This window comes from Ovis canadensis, chromosome 9 (genome assembly GCF_042477335.2).
Source record: "Ovis canadensis isolate MfBH-ARS-UI-01 breed Bighorn chromosome 9, ARS-UI_OviCan_v2, whole genome shotgun sequence".
In the NCBI taxonomy this organism is placed as follows: domain Eukaryota; kingdom Metazoa; phylum Chordata; class Mammalia; order Artiodactyla; family Bovidae; genus Ovis; species Ovis canadensis.
Window position 1 is genome coordinate 16,932,769 of NC_091253.1, and position 17,899 is coordinate 16,950,667.

Consider the following 17,899-nt stretch of genomic DNA (forward strand, 5'->3'; position numbering starts at 1 on the left):
GATACTGAAGTTGAAACTCCAATACTTTGGCCAGCTGATGTGAGAGTATGAGTCTGGGAGAGGGTTTATTTGAAGAGACCCTGATTCCCGAAAAGATTTAAGGTGCGAGGAGAAGGGGGCAACAGAGGATGAGATGGTTGGATGGCATCACTGACTCAGTGGGCATGAGTTTGAGTAAACTCTGGGAGTTGGTGATGGACATGGAGGCCTGGTGTGCTACAGTCCATGTTGTTGCAGAGTGTCAGAAAGGACTGAATGACTGAACTGAGCTGAAATTGCAGGAAGTGCAGAAAAACTAGCAAGTCTTGATGAAGATGAAAGAGCGGAGTAAAACAGCTGGTTTAAAATTAACATTCAAAACACTAAGATCATGGCTTTCAGTTCCATCATTTCATAGAAAATAGATGGGAGAAAATGGTAACCACCATAGCCTTCAATTTTTGGTGCCCCAGAATCACTCTGGACAGTGCTTCCAGACATGAGCTTAAAAGACACTTGCTCCTTGGAAGGAAAGTTATGACAAACCTAGACAGCATATTAAAAAGCAGAGACATCACCTGGCCTCAAAGGTCTGCATAGTTAAAATTGCGTTTTTCCTGTAATTATGTATCGATAAGAGAGTTGGACCTTAAGGCTGAGGGCCAAATGATTAATGGTTTTGAACTGTGCTGCTGGAGGAGACTCATGAATGTCCCTTTGACAGCAAGAAAATCATACCAATCAATCCTAAGTGAAGTCAACACTGAATGTTCATTGGAAGGACGGATGCAGAAGCTGAAGTTCCAGTACTTTGGCATCCTGATGAGAAGAGCTGAATTCTTGGAAAAGACTTGATGCTGGGAAGAGTGCAGGAGGAGAAATGATCAACAGAAGATTAGATGGTTGGATGGCGTCACCGACTCAACGGACATGAGTTTGGTCGATTTCTGGGAGATATTGAAATACAGGGAAGGCTCACATGCTGCAGTTCTTGAGATGGAAGAGTCAGACATTACTGAAGAACTGGAAAACAATAGCAATCTGTTGTGAACTGAATTATTTTCTCTAGTGTGTCTCTATTTGGTTATAGTAGGAATGCTCTGCATTCTTATTAAGTCTATTTTCTTTTTCACTTGATTGCTTTAATTTTTTTTTGTTTTCAATAATGAATTACAGTTGACTTTACTTTGCTTTTCAACTTTATCTTTAACATGCATATATTATATTCATGTTCATGAGATTCTCCAGGCAAGAATACTGGAATCATTTGTCATGCCCTCCTCCAGGGGATCTTCCTCACCTAGGGATTGAATCATCCTCTCTAACGTTCCTTGCATTGGCAGGCAGATTCTTGACCACTAGTGCTACCTGGGAAGCCCCTGTTTTATATCCAATAAAACAAAACCAAAAGTGAGTGGAGTTCTTTAATTAACCTTGCTATTTGATGAGTCAGTGGCTCTCCTTATTCTGACATTTTGTTAACCACAGATCAGATGGGCCTTCTCCAAAAACTGATGATAAATTTATAATTTATCACAATGATAAATTATATTTGACTGGAAAATACCAATTCCACTCAAAATTCCAGTTACGTTTCTTTTCAGGTAGACACCCAGTAGTAAAACAGAGCAATAAGAGTACTCTTAACCCAAGATATGAGAAAAAAATCATGCAATATTTCTTTCTTTGGTATGAAAATAACTTTAAGACTGATAGATATATAAGAAAAAGTTTTATGAAAGAGAAAAATCAAATTAAAACTAACAAACAAAATAGCAAGAACAGTGGGTCAGTAGGAAGCCAAAATATTTATTGTAACTGTTCACAGGGAAAGTCAAGAAGATATTTCAACCACAAGAAAATAATAGGTTTCTATAAAAGGAAAATGATATTAAAGGAGCTATGAATTAAAAACATAACGGTCAACATAATAATTCAAAATCAAGATAATATGAAGTGAAAATAGTTTTCATAATGAAGAGAAGAGGCTGGACAATATAGAAAAAATTAAAGAGAGAGTGGAGTGATATAGAAGTCATGTCTATCAATAGTAGTTCTTGGAAGAGATTACTGAGGAGACCAAAATCATTATGGAGACCATATCAGTACAGTAGAATGAAGTAAACAATGTTCATACAATCATAAAAATGATAAACAATGTTTACATATATTCATTTTTATTTATTTATTTTTTAGCCATAATTTGTATATAGAATATATGTTCAGAACTTAAATGTAATCATATGAGTTTTGAAGAAAATGTATACTAGTAGGTACCCACAACCCTGTCATGTTGTAGAATATTCTCACTATTGTAAATAATTCCCAGGTGCTTTTCCCTAGCAGTACATAATCCCAGTCAAAAACAAACTGTTGGGATTTCTGGTGTCATTTATATCATTACTTGAGGTGGACCTTTACATAAGAGCTATCACACAATATGTACCCTTCTGTGCCTTTACTCAACAAAATATTTTTGAGATTCTTAAATGTTGTTGTTCAGTTGCCAAGTTCTGTCTGACACTTCATGGCCCCATGGACTGCAGGGCTCCAGGCCTCCCTGTCACTCGCTATCTCCTGGCGTTTGCCCAAGATCATGTCTACTGAATCAGGGATGCCATCCAACCATCTCATCCTCTGTTGCTCTCTTCTCCTTCTGGCTTGAACTTTTCCCCAGCCATGGGAGATCTTCCAATGAGTCGGGTGACCAAAATATTAGAGCTTCAGCATCAGTCCTTCCAATAAGTATTCAGGGCTGATTTCTTTTAAGACTTACTGGTTTGATCTCTTTGCTGTCCAAGGGACTCTCAAGAGTCTTCTTCAGCATCATAGTTTGAAAGCATCAATTCTTCGGTGCTCAGCATTCCTTAAAGTCCAACTCTCACATTCATACATGACTACTGGAAAGACTTGACTATACAGCGTATACATGACATACATCACGGTATTGTTAGTTTCTTTTCTTTGTCATATAGTATTCCAGTGAGTGATACACAAAAATTTGTTTGATAATCTACCTCTTGATGGAAATTTAGGTTGCTTTAAGTTTTGTGTAACAGTATATAAATCTTCCACAATTATTCATGATATATATTTTGCTGGCTTGTTCGACACTTTTTTCAGGATATAGGTTCTCAGGATTATTTCTCTTGATAAATAATTAAGATTAAAATTTAGGAAGTATTAATAGTATGAATGTGCGTAATTTATAGAAACTTCTAAAATTATTTTTCAGTATGAAAAGGCAAAATGATAAGTTACTGAAAGAGGAACTCCTGAGTTCAGTAGGTGCCCAATATGCTACTGGAGATCAGTGGATAAATAACTCCAGAAAGAATGAAGGCATGGAGCCAAAGCAAAAACAATACCCAGCTGTGGATGTGACTGGTGATAGAAGCAAGGTCCTATGCTGTATTGCAATATTGCAATATTGCATAAGCAATATTGCATAGGAACCTGGAATGTCAGGTCCATGAATCAAGACAAATTGAAAGTGGTCAGACAAGAGATGACAAGAGTGAACGTCAACATTCTAGGAATCAGCGAAATAAAATGGACTGGAATGGGTGGCTTTAACTCAGATGACCATTATATCTACTACTGTGGGCAAGAATCCCTCAGAAGAAATGGAGTAGCCATCATGGTCAACAAAAGAGTCCGAAATGCAGTTCTTGGATGCAATCTCAAAAACGACAGAATGATCTCTGTTCGTTTCCAAGGTAAACCATTCAATATCATGATAATCCAAGTCTATGCCTTAACCAGTAATGCTGAAGAAGCTGAAGTTGAACAGTTTTATGAAACCCTACAAGACCTTTTAAAAGTAACACCCAAAAGGATGTCCTTTCATTATAGGGGACTGGAATGCAAAAGTAGGAAGTCAAGAAACACCTGGAGTAATAGGCAAATTTGGCCTTGGAATGCAGAATGAAGGAAGGCAAAGACTAATAGAATTTTGCCAAGAAAATGCACTGGTCATGGCAAACACCCTCTTCCAAAAACACAAGAGAAGACTCTACACATGGACATCACCACAGGGTCAACACCGATATCAGATTGATTATATTCTTTGCACCGAAAGATGGAAGCTTTATAGAATCAACAAAAACAAGACCAGGAGCTGCCTGTGGCTCAGATCAGTTTCAAATTCATACTGAAACTGAAGAAAGTAGGGAAAACTGCCAGAAAATTCACGTATGACCTAAATGAAATCCTTTAAGATTTTACAGTGGAAGTGAGAAATAGATTTAAGAACCTAGATCTGATAGATAGAGTGCCTGAGACTGTGGAATGAGGTTCGTGACATTGTACTAGAGACAGGGATCAAGACCATCCCCATGGAAAAGAAATGCAAAAAAGAAAAATGGCTGTCTGGGGAGGCCTTACAAATAGGTTTGAAAAGGACGGAGGTGAAAAACAAACGAGAAAAGGAAAGATATAAGCATCTGAATGCAGATTTCCAAAGAATAGCAAGAAGAGATAAGAAAGCCTTCTTCAGCGATCAATGCAAAGAAATAGAGGAAAATAACAGAATGGGAAAGGCTAGAGATCTCTTCAAGAAAATTAGAGATACCAAGGGAACATTTCATGCAAAATGGGCTCCATAAAGGTCAGAAGTGGTATGGACCTAACAGAAGCAGAAGCTATTAAGAAGAGGTGGCAAGAATACACAGCAGAACTGTACAAAAAAAGAGCTTCATGATCCAGATAATCACGATGATGTGATCACTCATCTAGAGCCAGACATTCTGGAATGTGAACTCAAATGAGCCTTAGAAAGCATCACTATGAACAAAGATAGTGGAGGTGATGGAATTCCAGTTGAGCTATTTCAAATCCTGAAAGATGATGCTGTGAAAGTGCTGCACCCAATATGCCAGCAAATTTGGAAAACTCATCAGTGGCCACAGGACTGGAAAAGGTCAGTTTTCATTCCCATCTCAAAGAAAGGCAATGCCAAAGAATCTCAAACTACCACACAATTGTACTCATTTCACATGATAGTAGATTTATGCTCAAAATTCTCCAAGCCAGGCTTCAGCAATACGTGAACCGTGAACTTCAAGATGTCCTAGCTTGTTTTAGAAAAGGCAGAGGAACCAGAGATCAAATCTCCAACATCTGCTGGATTATGGAAAGAGCAAGAGTTTTCCAGAAAAACATCTATTTCTGCTTTATTGACTATGCCAAAGCCTTGGACTGTGTGGATCACAATAAACTGGAAAATTCTGAGAGAGATGGGTATAATAGACCACCTAACCTGCCTCTTGAGAAACCTATATACCGGTCAGGAAGCAACAGTTAGAACTGGACATGGAACAACAGACTGGTTCCAAATAGGAAAAGGAGTACGTCAAGGCTGTGTATTGTCACCCTGCTTATTTAACTTATATGCAGAGTATATCATCAGAAATGCTGGACTGGAAGAAACACAAGCTGGAATCAAGACTGCTTGGAGAAATATCAATAACCTCAGAAATGCAGACAACACCACCCTTATGGCAGAAAGTGAAGAGGAACTAAAAAGCCTCTTGATGAAAGTGAAAGTGGAGAGTGGAAAAAGTTGGCTTAAAACTCAACATTCAGAAAACGAAGATCATGCCATCCGGTCCTTTCACTTCTTGGGAAATAGATGGGAACAGTGGATACAGTGTCAGACTTTATTTTGGGGGGCTCCAGAATCACTGCAGATGGTGATTGCAGCTATGAAATTAAACTACACTTACTCCTTGGAAGAAAAGTTATGACCAATCTAGATAGCATATTGAAAAGCAGAGACATTACTTTGAGAATAAAGGTCCGTCTAGTCAAGGCTATGGTTTTTCCAGTGGTCATGTATGGATGTGAGTTGGACTGTGAAGAAGGCCGAGTGCCGAATAATTGATCCTTTTGTACTGTGGTGTTGGAGAAGACTCTTGAGAGTCCCTTGAATTGCAAGGAAATCCAACCAGTCCATTCTGAAGGAGATCAGCCCTGGGATTTCTTTGGAAGGAATGATGCTGAGGCTGAAACTCCAATACTTTGGCCACCTCATGCGAAGAGTTGACTCTTTGGAAAAGACTCTGATGATGGGAGGAATTGGGAGCAGGAGTAAAAGGAGACGACAGAGGATGAGATGGCTGGATGGCATCACTGACTCAATGGACGTGAGTCTGAGAGGACTCCGGAGTTGATGATGGACAGGGAGGCCTGGTGTACTGCAATTCAGGGGATCACAAAGAGTCAGACACGACTGAGCAACTGAATGCAACTGAAAAAATTTGTTTAGGTCTGTGTTATTTCTCAGCAACCTTGAATTGTCAGATTTTTAAAAACCTTTTTGAAGGAAAGAATGATATATCCTAGGGTTTATTTTCATTTTTATTATAGCAAATATAAATTAGTGGTATAATCTTATATCAGTTCAGTTAGCTCGCTCAGTCATGTCTGACTCTTTGTGACCCCATGAATCGAAGCATGCCAGGGTTCCCTGTCCATCACCAGCTCCTAGAATACACCCAAACTCATGTGCATCGAGTCAGTGATGCCATCCAGCCATCTCATTCTCTGTCATATCCTTCTCCTCCTGCCCCCAGTCCCTCCCATCATCAGAGTCTTTTCCAATGAGTCAACTCTTCGCATGAGGTGGCCAAAGTATTGGGGTTTCAGACTCAGCATCAGTCCTTCCAAAGAACACCTAAGACTGATCTCCTTTAGGATGAACTGGTTGGATCTCTTTGCAGTCCAAGGGACTCTCAAGAGTCTTCTGCAGCACCAAAGTTCAAAAGCATCAATTCCTTGGTGCTCAGCTTTCTTCACAGTCCAACTCTCACATCCATACGTGCCTACTGGAAAAACCGTCGTCTTTACTAGATGGACAATTGTTGGCAAAGTAAGATCTCTGCTTTTTAATATGCTATCAAGGTTGGTCATAACTTGCCTTCCAAAGAGTAAGAGTCTTTTAATTTAATGGCTGCGGTCACCATCTGCAGTGATTTTGGAACAAAATATATACATATACATACATACATATACATATATATATATATATATATATATATATATATATGGAAACAGTGGAAACAGTGTCAGACTTTTATATATTCCCCATCTATTTCCCATGAAGTGATGGGACCAGGTGCCATAATCTTAGTTTTCTGAATGTTGAGCTTTAAGCCAACTTTTTCACTCTCCACTTTCACTTTCATCAAGAGGCTTTTTAGTTCTTCTTCAGTTTCTGACATAAGCATAGTGTCATCTGCATTTCTGAGGTTACTTATATTTCTCCTGGTAATCTTGATTCCAGCTTGTGCTTCCTCTAGCCCAGCGTTTTGCATGATGTACTCTGAGTTTAAGTTAAATAAGCTGGGTGACAATTTGCAGCCTTAACCTATTACTTTTCCTATATGGAACCAGTCTGTTGTTCCATGTCCAGTTCTAACTGTTGCTTCCTGACCTGTATGTAGGTTCCTCAAGAGGCAGGTCAGGTGGTCTTGTATTCCCATCTCTCTCAGACTTTTCCAGTTTATTGTGATCCACACAGTCAAAGGCTTTGGCATAGTCAATAAAGCAGGAATAGATGTTTTTTTCTGGAACTCTCTTGCTTTTTTGATGATCCAGCAAATGGTGGCAATTTGATCTCTGGTTCTACTCCCTTTTCTAAAACCAGATTGAACATCTGGAATTCACATTTCACCTATTGCTGAAGCCTGACTTGGAGAATATTGAGGATTACTTTACTAGCATGTGAGATAAATGCAATAGTGCGATAGTTTGAGCATTCTTTGGCATTGCCTTTCTTTGGGATTGGAATGAAAACTGACCTTTTCCTGTCCTGTGGCCACTGCTGAATTTTCCAAATTTGCTGGCATATTGAATGCAGCACTATCACAGCATCATCTTTCAGGATTTGCAATAGCTCAACTGGAATTCCATCACCATCCACTAGCTTTGTTCACTAGCTTTGTTCGTAGTGATGCTTTCTAAGCCCACTTGACTTGATATTCCTGGATTTCTGGCTCTAAATGAGTGAACACACCATCGTGATTATCTACCTCATGAAGATCCATTTTGTACAGTTCTTCTGTGTATTCTTGCCACCTCATTTTAATATCATCTGCTTCTGTTAGGTCCATACTATTTCTGTCCTTTATCGGGCCCATTTTTGCATGAAATATTCCCTTGCTATCTCTAATTTTTTTTGAAGAGATCTCTAGTCTTTCTCATTCTGTTGTTTTCCTCTATTTCTTTGCAGTGATTGCTGAGATAGGCTTTCTTATCTCTCCTTGCTATTCTTTGGAACTCTGCATTCAAATGAATATAGCTTTCCTTTTCTCCTTTGCTTTTTGCTTCTCTTCTCTTCACAGCTATTTGTAAGGCCTCCTCAGACAGTAATTTTTCTTTTTTCATTTCTTTTCCATGGGGATGGTGTTCATCCCTGTGTCCTGTACAATGTCACAAACCTCCGTCCATAGTTCATCAATTACTCTGTCTAACTGATCTAGTTCCTTAAATATATTTCTCACCTCAATTGTATAATCGTAAGGAATTTGATTTAGTCATACCTGAATGAGAGTCCTTTGGACTGCAAGGAGATCCAACAAGTCCATTCTGAAGGCGATCAGCCGTGGGATTACTTTGGAAGGAATGATGCTAAAGCTGAAACTACAGTACTTCAGCTACTTCATGCGAAGAGTTGACTCATTAGGAAAGACTCTGATGCTGGAAGGGATTGGGGGCAGGAGGAGACGGGGACAACAGAGGATGAGATGGCTTATTGGCATCACTGACTCGATGGACATGAGTCTGAGTGAACTCCAGGAGTTGGTGATGGACAGGGAGGCCTGGCATGCTGCAGTTCATGGGGTCGCAAAGAGTCGGACACAACTGAGCAACTGAACTGAACTGGACTGATTGATCTTGTGGTTTTCCCTACTGTCTTCAATTTAAGTCTGAATTTGGCAATAAGTAGATCATGATCTGAGCCACAGTCAGTTCCCAGTCTTGTTTTTTGCTGGCTGTATAGAGCTTCTCCATCTTTGGCTGCAAAGAATGTAATCAATCTGATTTCAGTGTTGATCATCTCATGATGTCCATGTGTAGAGTCTTCTCTTGTTTTGTTGGAAGAGGGTGTTTTCTATTACCAGTGTGTTCTCTTTAAAAAGTTCTATTAGCCTTTGCCCTGCTTCATTCTGTATTCCAAGACTAAATTTACCTGTTACTCCAGGTTTTTCTTGACTTCCTTCTTTTGCATTCCAGTACCCTATAATGAAAAGGACATCTTTTTTGGGTGTTAGTTCTAAACGGTTTTGTAGGTCTTCATAGAATCGCTCAACTTCAGCTTCTTCAGCGTTGCTGATTGGAGCATAGGCTGGATTACCGTGATATTGAATGGTTTGCCTTGAAAACAAACAGAGATCATTCTGTCATTTTTGAGATTGCATCGAAGTACTGCATTTCGGACTCTTTTGTTGACCATGATGGCTACTTCATTTCTTCTAAGGGATTCCTGACTGTACACACAATAGTCATCTGAGTTAAATTCATCCATTACAGTCCTTTTTATTTTGCTGGTTCCTAGAATGTTGGCATTCACTCTTGCTATCTCCTGTTTGACCACTTCCAATTTGCCTTGATTCATGGACCTAAGAATCCAGGTTCCTATGCAATATTTGTCTTTACAACATCAGACCTTGCTTCTATTACCAGTCATATCCACAACTGGGTATTCTTGCTTTGGCTCCATCCCTTCATTCTTTCTGGAGTTATGTCTCCACTGATCCCCTGTAGCATATTGGGTACCTACCAACCTGGGGAGTTCCTCTTTCAGCATTCTATCATTTTGCCTTTTCATACTGTTCACAGGGTTCTCAAGGAAAGAACAATGGAGTGGTTTGCCATTCCCTTCTCCAGTGGACCACGTTCTGTCAGACCTCTCCACCATGACTTGTCCTTGGGTGGCCCCACATGGCATGGCTTAGTTTCATTGAGTTAGACAAGGCTTTTGTCCCTGTGATCAGATTGGCTAGTTTTCTGTGATTATGATTTCAGTGTCTCTGCCCTCTGATGCCCTCTCACAACACCTACAGTCTTACTTGGGTTTCTCTTACCTTGGTTGTGGGATATCTCTTCACGGCTCTCCAGCAAAGCACAGCCACTGCTCCTTAGCTTGGATGAGGTCTTCCCTCCTGACATTGAAAGTGGAGTAGCTCTTCTCGGCCCTCTTGCATCCGCACAGCCGCCACTCCTTGGACGTGTTGTTGTTCCTCTTGGCCGCCGCCCCTGATATATGATATGATTTAAGACTATGTAACCTCACTAGAAGAATGATCCTAGCAAAGGCAAATATATTTTTTTTCTCATTCCATTAGCTGACACAAAATAACAGATTTTTGTTTTTTCATCTTTTCATATGCTTATTGGTCATTTGAATGTCTTTTTTTGTGAATTGTCTGTGCAATATTTTGCCCATATTTTTGTATGCTTTTCTTGTCATTTATTATTGAAATACCAAAGAAGATAAATAAATGGATAATACATAGATAAATTTAAACATTTAAATTTTTGGGGGTAAATTATCCTTGTCAACTCTACTATTGTAAATTTATTCTCCTAGACTATGGCTTCTCTATTCACTGTGTTTATAATAATGTTTAGCATAAATTTTGAATTTAGATGAAGTTTATTGTACTTGGTAAAAAAAAATATTTCTCTAATTTATCGATGAATTCAATTTGTAAATACTTCTTAAATATTTTGCGCTGATTTTTATAACCATATTAACTTTTCTTTTACATGAAAATGATGTGTTTTCTGGCGTGGTATCAAGATTTAACTGACTTCATAGAATGAGTTAGCAATTGTTTAATACAAATTTTATTTTGAAAAAGATTGTGTAATTCTGACTTTTTTTTTTCAATAAATGATTGAAGTAATTACCAGTAAATTATCTGGGTATAGAGTGAATGAAAGTGTGTGTGCTTGAGTGTATCTATGTGGAGTATGTGTATATGTGTGAGGAGTTAAGATTTTTAGTGAATGTTGTCATATCTAATAGGTTTAGGTTTTTTATGATTTTGTTGTCATCTTTTAAATCCTGTGTCATAAATATTCTATTTCATCTAAGTTTCAAATTGGTTACCATATTTATCATATACTGCTATTATTAATGTAATAATTATAGGTCATGTGGTGAAATCTTTCCTATTCTTAATCAGGTAATTTATAATTCTCTTTTTCCTTGATTTTTTTTTCTTATGTGCTTATCAATTTCATCATAATTTTAAAAACTAGTTCTCAATTTTGTTGATATTCTCTGCTATTTATTCATTTACTATTTCAAACAGCTTTTTTTTTAATTGAAAGAAAATTCCTTTACAGAATTTTGTGGTTTTCTGTCAAACCTCAACATGAATGAGTGGTAAGTAATCATATATCTCCTCATTTCTTAACCTCCCTCCCATCTCCCTCCCCATCCCACCCTTCCAGGTGGATACAGAGTCCTTTTGAGTTTCCCAAGACATACAGAAAATTCCCATTGGCTATCTATTTTACATATGGTAATGTAAGTTTCCACATTACTCTCTCCATACATCTCACCCACTCCTCCCTTCTCCCAAGTCCAAAAGTCTATTTTCTGTGTCTGTTTCTTCATTGCTGCCCTGCAAATAATTTCTTCAGTACCATTTTTCTAGATTTCACATATATGCATTGGCATACGGTATTTGTCTTGCTCTTTCTGACTTACTTCACTCTGGACAATAGGCTCTAGGCTCATCCGCCTCACTAGAACTGACCCAAATGTGTCCCTTTTTATGGCTGAGTAGTATTCCATTGTGTATATGCAGCACACATTCCTTATTCATTCATCTGTCAATTGACATCTAGGTTGCTTCTGTGTCCTAGCATTGCAAATAGTGCTGCAACGAACAATGGGATGCAGGTGTCTTTTTCAATTTTGGTTTCCTCAGGGTATATGCCTAGGAGTGGGGCTGCTGGGTCATATGCTGGTTTTATTTCTAGTTTTTTAAACAGTCTCCATACCATCTTCTACAATGGCTGTATCAATTTACATTGTCACCAACAGTGAAAGAGTGTTCCAGCACTTATTGTTTGTAGACTTTTTGATGATGGCCATTTTGACTGGTGTGAGGTGATATCTCCTTGAGGTTTTGATTTACATTTCTCTAATAATAAGTGATGTTGAATACCTTTTCATGTGTTTGTTAGCGGTCTGTATGTATTTTTCAGAAATGTCTTTTAGGTCTTTTTTTCCCATATTTTGATTAAGTTGTTTGTTTTTCTGGTATTGAATTGTATGAGCTTCTTGTATGTTTTGGAAATTAATCTTATATCAGTTGTTTCATTTGCCACTACTTTCTCCCATTCTGAGGGTTGTCTTTTCACCTCACTTATAGTTTCCTTTGCTGTGCAATAGTTTTTAAGTTTAATCAGGCTCCACATGTTTAATTATTTTTCCCCCACTATTATAGGAGGTGAGTCACAGAGGATCTTGCCTTGATTTATGTCATCAAGTGTTCTGTCTATGTTTTCCTCTAAGAGCTTTATAGTTTCTGGTCTTATATTTAGGTCTTTGATTCATTTTAAATTCATCTTTGTGTATGGCATTAAGAAGTGTTTCAAATTCATTCTTTTACACCCAGCTGTCCAGTATTCCTAGTACAATAAATTGAAGAGGATGTCTTTGCCCCATTGTATATTCTTGGCTCATTTGTAAAAATGAGCAACCCATAGGTACAAGGGTTTTCTTCTGGGCTTTCTACCTTGTTCCATTGGTCTATATTTATGTTTGTTTGTTTGTTTGTTTTTTTGCCAGCACAATATTCTCTTGATGACTATAGCTTTGTAGTATAATCTGAGTCAGGAAGGTTGATTCCTCCAGCTCCGTTTTTCTTTCTCAGGACTGTTTTGGCTATTTGGGTCTTTTGTGTTTCCATTTGAATTGTGAATATTTTTTGTTCTCATTCTGTGAAAAATGCCATTGTAATTTGATAGGGATCACATTGAATCTGTAGAATTGCATTTGGTAGTATAGTCATTCTCACGATATTGATTCTTCCTGCCCAAGAACATGGAATATCTCTCCATCTGTTTATGCTATCTTTGATTTCTTTCATTAATGTCTTATAATTTTCTGTGTACAGTTTTTTTTTTGTCTCCTTAGGTAATTTAATTCCTAGAAATTTTATTATTATTATTTTTTGTTGTTGAAAGATGATGTGATTAGTTTAACTGATCTTTCTGATATTTCACTGTTAGTATATAGAAATGCAAGTGATTTCTGTGTATTGATTTTGTATTCTGAAACTTTCCTAAATTCACTGATTACCTCTAATAATTTTCTGATACTATCTTCAGGTTTTTCTATGTACAGAATCATGTCATCTGCAAACAGTAAGAGCTTTACTTCTTTTTAAATCTAGATTCATTTTATTTCTTTGTCTTCTTTGATTGCTGTATCTAAGACTTCCAGAACTACACTGAATAAAAGTGGTAAAAGTGGACACCCTTGTCTTGTTCTTGATCTCAGAGGGAATGCTTTCTGTTTTTCACCATTGAAAATAATGTTTGCTGTAGGCTTACCATATATGGTCTTTACTATGTTGAGGTGCATCCTAAAGGAGTTCAGTCCTGAGTGCTCATTGGAAGGACTGATGTTGAAGCTGAAACTCCAATACTTTGGCCACCTGATGTGGACAGCTGACTCATTTAAAAATACCCTGATTCTGGGAAAAGTTGAGGGCGGGAGGAGGAGGGGACGACAGAGGATGAGATGGTTGGATGGCATCACTGATTCAGTGGATATGAATATCACTGAATTCTGTTTGCTAAAATTTTGTTGAGGATTTTTGCACCTATGTTCATCAGTGATATTCAGCTGTAGCTTTCTTTTTTGTGTTGTCTTTGTCTAGTTTTGGTTTCAGAGTGATTGTGGCCTTGTAATGAGTTTGGAAGTGTTCCTTCCTTGGCAATTTGAAAAATGCAAATCAAGACCACAATGAGGTACCATTTCACACCAGTCAGAATGGCTATGATCCACAAGTCTACAAGCAATAAATGCTGGAGAGGGTGTGGAGAAAAGGGAACCCTCTTACACTGTTGGTGGGAATGCAAACTAGTACAGCCACTATGGAGAACAGTGCAGAGATTCCTTAAAAAACTGGAAATAGAACTGCCTTATGACTCAGCAACCCCACTGCTGTGCATATACACTGAGGAAACCAGAATTGAAAGATACACGTGTACCCCACTGTTCATTGCAGCACTGTTTATAATAGCCAGGACATGGAAGCAACCTAGATGTCCACCAGCAGACGAATGGATAAGAAAGCTGTGGTACATATACACAATGGAGTATTACTCAGCCATTAAGAAGAATACATTTGAATCAGTTCTAATGAGGTGGATGAAACTGGAGCCGATTATACAGAGTGAAGTAAGCCAGAAAAAAAAAAAAAAAAAAACACGCCAACACAGTATACTAACACATATATATGGAATTTAGAAAGATGGTAACGATAACCCTGTATGCGAGACAGGAAAAGAGACACAGATGTATAGAACAGACTTTTGGACCCTGTGGGAGATGGAGAGGGTGGGATGATTTGAGAGAATGGCATTGAAACATGTATACTATCATGTAAGAAACGAATCACCAGTCTAGGTTCAATACAGGATACAGGATGCTTGGGGCTGGTGCACTGGGATGACCCAGAGAGATGGTATGGAGAGACAGGTGGGAGGGGGATTCAGGATTGGGAACGCATGTACACCTGTAGCAGATTCAAGTTGATGTATGGCAAAACCAATACAGTATTGTAAAGTAAAATTAAATAAATAAATAATGTTATAAAAGAAAGAAAGAAAGAAAGATAGGCCTTAGCTCTTTTCTAAATGTTTGATAGAATTCTCCTTAGAAGCCATCTGGTCCTGGGCTTTTGTTTTTTGGGAGATTTTTGACCATAGCCTCAATTTCAGTGCTTGTAATTGGGTTGCTCACAATTTGTATGTCTTCATGTTTCAGTTTGGAAGATCGAACTTTTTAAGAATCTGTCCATTTCTTCCTTTTTTTTTTTGTTTGTTTGTTTGTTTTGTTTCTTTTTCCGTTTTGTTGCCACATAGTTGTTCATAATGGTCTCTTATGATCCTTTGTATTTCATCATCATCTGTTGTAACCTCTATCTTTGCACTTTTAATTTTGTGGTTTTGATTGTTCTCTTTTTTTCTTGATGAGTCTGGCTAAATGTTTGTCAATTTTGTTTATCTCGCAAAGACCAGCTTTTAGTTTTATTAATCTTTACTATTGTTTCTTTCATTTTTCACTTATTTCTGCTTTGATTTTTATGATTTTTTTTCCTCCTACTAATTTTTTTTTCTTGTTCTTCTTTTGCCAGTTGTTTAGGGCCAAGTTTAGGTTGTCTATTCAATGTTTTTCTTGTTTATTGAGGTAAGACTGCATTGCTATTAACTTCTCTCTTAGAACTGCTTTTGCTGCAGTACTTAATCCCATAGGTTTTGAGTCATCACGTTTTCATTGTCATTTGTTTCTAGAAATTTTTGATTTCTCCTTTGATTTATTCAGTACCTGTTGGTTGTTTAGAAACATGTTATTTAATCTCCATGTGTTTGTGTTTTTTACTGTTTTTTTTTTCTTTTCTTTTTCTTGTAATTGATATCTAACTGCATAGAGTTGTGTTTGCAGAAGATGCTTGATATGATTTTAATTTTCTTAAATTTACTGAGGCTTGCTTTGTGACCCAAGATGTGGTCTGTTCTGGAGAATGTCCCATGAGCATTTGAGAAGAAGATATAGTCTTCTGTATTAGGATGGAATGTCCTGAAGATATCAATGAGATTCTTCTTTTCTAATGTATCATTTAAGGCTTGTGTTTCCTGATTAATTTTCTGTTTTGGTGACTGGTGTGAGTGGGATGTTAAAGTCTACTACTCTTAATGTGTTACTGTCAATTTCTCCTTTTATGTCTGTTAGTGTTTGTCTTATGATTGAGGTGCTCCTATGTAGGATGCCTAGATATTTGCAATTATTTTGTCTTCCTCTTGGATTGATCCTTTGATCATTATGTAGTGTCATTTCGTATCTCTTTTAATCTTCTTTATTTGAAGTCTATTTTGCCTGATATGAGGATTTCTACTCCAGCTTCTTTTGCTTCCCATTTGTATGGAATATATTTTTCCATCCTCTCACTTTCAGTCTATAACTGTGTTTAGGTTTGAAGTAGGTTTCTTGTAGACACCATACATATATGTCTTGTTTTTTTATCCATTCAGCCTGCTTGTGTCTTTTGATTGAAGCATTTAATCTGTTTACATTTAAAGCAATTTTTGATATATATATTCATATTGCCATATTTTAAATTCTTTGGGGTTGTTTTTGTAGATTGCTTTCTTCTCTTGTATTTCTTAACTAGATAAGTTGCTTTAACATTTGTTCTAAAGCTCATTTGGTGGTATTGAATTATCTTAAATTTTGTTAGTCTGAAAATTTTTTTATTTATCCATCAAATTTGAATGAGTTCCTTGCTGGGTACAGTAATCTCAGTTGCAGGTTTTCCTTTTCAGTACTTTAAATATATCCCACCAATCCCTTCTGGCCTGCAGGGTTTCTCTTGAAAGATCAGTTGTTAAACACACGGGGTTTCCCTTGTATGTTACTTGTTGGTTTTCCCTTGCTGCTTTTAATATTCTTTCCTTTTGTTTAGTCTTTGTTAGTTTGATTAATATGTGTCTTGGTGTGTTTTCCCTTGGATTTATCCTGTATGGGAATCTTTGCACCTCTTGAACTTGACTGACTATTTCCTTTTCCACATTGGAGACGTTTTCAACTATAGTCTCTTCGAAATTTTTCTCGTTCCCTTTATTTTTCTCTTCTTCTGGGACTCCAGTAATTCGAATGTTGGTGCATTTGATGTTGTCCCAGAGATATGAGACTATTCTCAGTTCTTTTCATTCTTTTTACTTGTTTCTGCTCTTCAGAAGTTATTTTCACCATTTTGTCTTCAAGCTCACTGATACATTCTTCTGTTTCAAATATTCTGCTATTAATTTCCTCTAGAGCATTTTTAATTTCAGTAATTGTGTTGCTTGTCTCTGTAAGTTTATTATTTAACTCTTCAAGGTCTTTGTTAATTGATTCTTGCATTTTCTCAATTCTGTTTTCAAGGTTTCTGATCATCTTTACTATCATTATTCTGTATTATTTTTCAGATAGTTTGCCTATTTCCTCTTAATTTATTTCAACTTTTATATTTCTTATCTTTCCTTCATTTGTGTAGTATTTCTCTGTCTTTTCATCATTTTTCTTTCTAACTTATTGTGTTTGAAGTCTCCTTTACCCAGGAGGAAAATAATAATTTATTTTAATAATAATTAAAATAATGGAATATACATATACACCCACGAGCAAAGTGAAAACAGTCCAACAAAAATAAAGTACAGTAGATTGACCAGCAAACAAAGGAAATCAAAAATTATATTTACCAGTTAAGAAAAAAAAACTAACTTAAAGAACAAACTGGAAAAAAAACAGAAAACAAAAAAACTAAAGTAAGGTACCATGTGACGAATAAAGCAATGAAAACAAAACTAACAAATATGTTGAGAGGAAAGTAAAGAAAGTAAAGAAAGAAAAAATAGATATGCAAAGTTAAAGAGAGGCAGATGAAGAAGATTTATATACATTAAAATTAACTGGAAAGGGAAAAGACCAATAAGAAATGCAAACAAAGGAATAAATATAGAAAAAATATAATAGGCTAAAAATAAAAATAATAAGAACAAAATATAATAGGAAAACTTCATAGAATTGCAGAAGCCCAACAGAGAGACAGAGGTTTATAGCACCAATAAAAAGCGTGACTGAACATATATATACACACACACACACACATATATACACCCATAA

General features: G+C 37.0%; 1 pseudogene; it reads right to left on the bottom strand.

Moving 5' to 3' along the window:
* LOC138446272 (solute carrier family 25 member 36-like) overlaps window positions 1-17,170 on the bottom strand; it is a 96,020-nt pseudogene extending 78,850 nt beyond the window's left edge.
* Window positions 17,171-17,899: the final 729 nt, after the last annotated feature.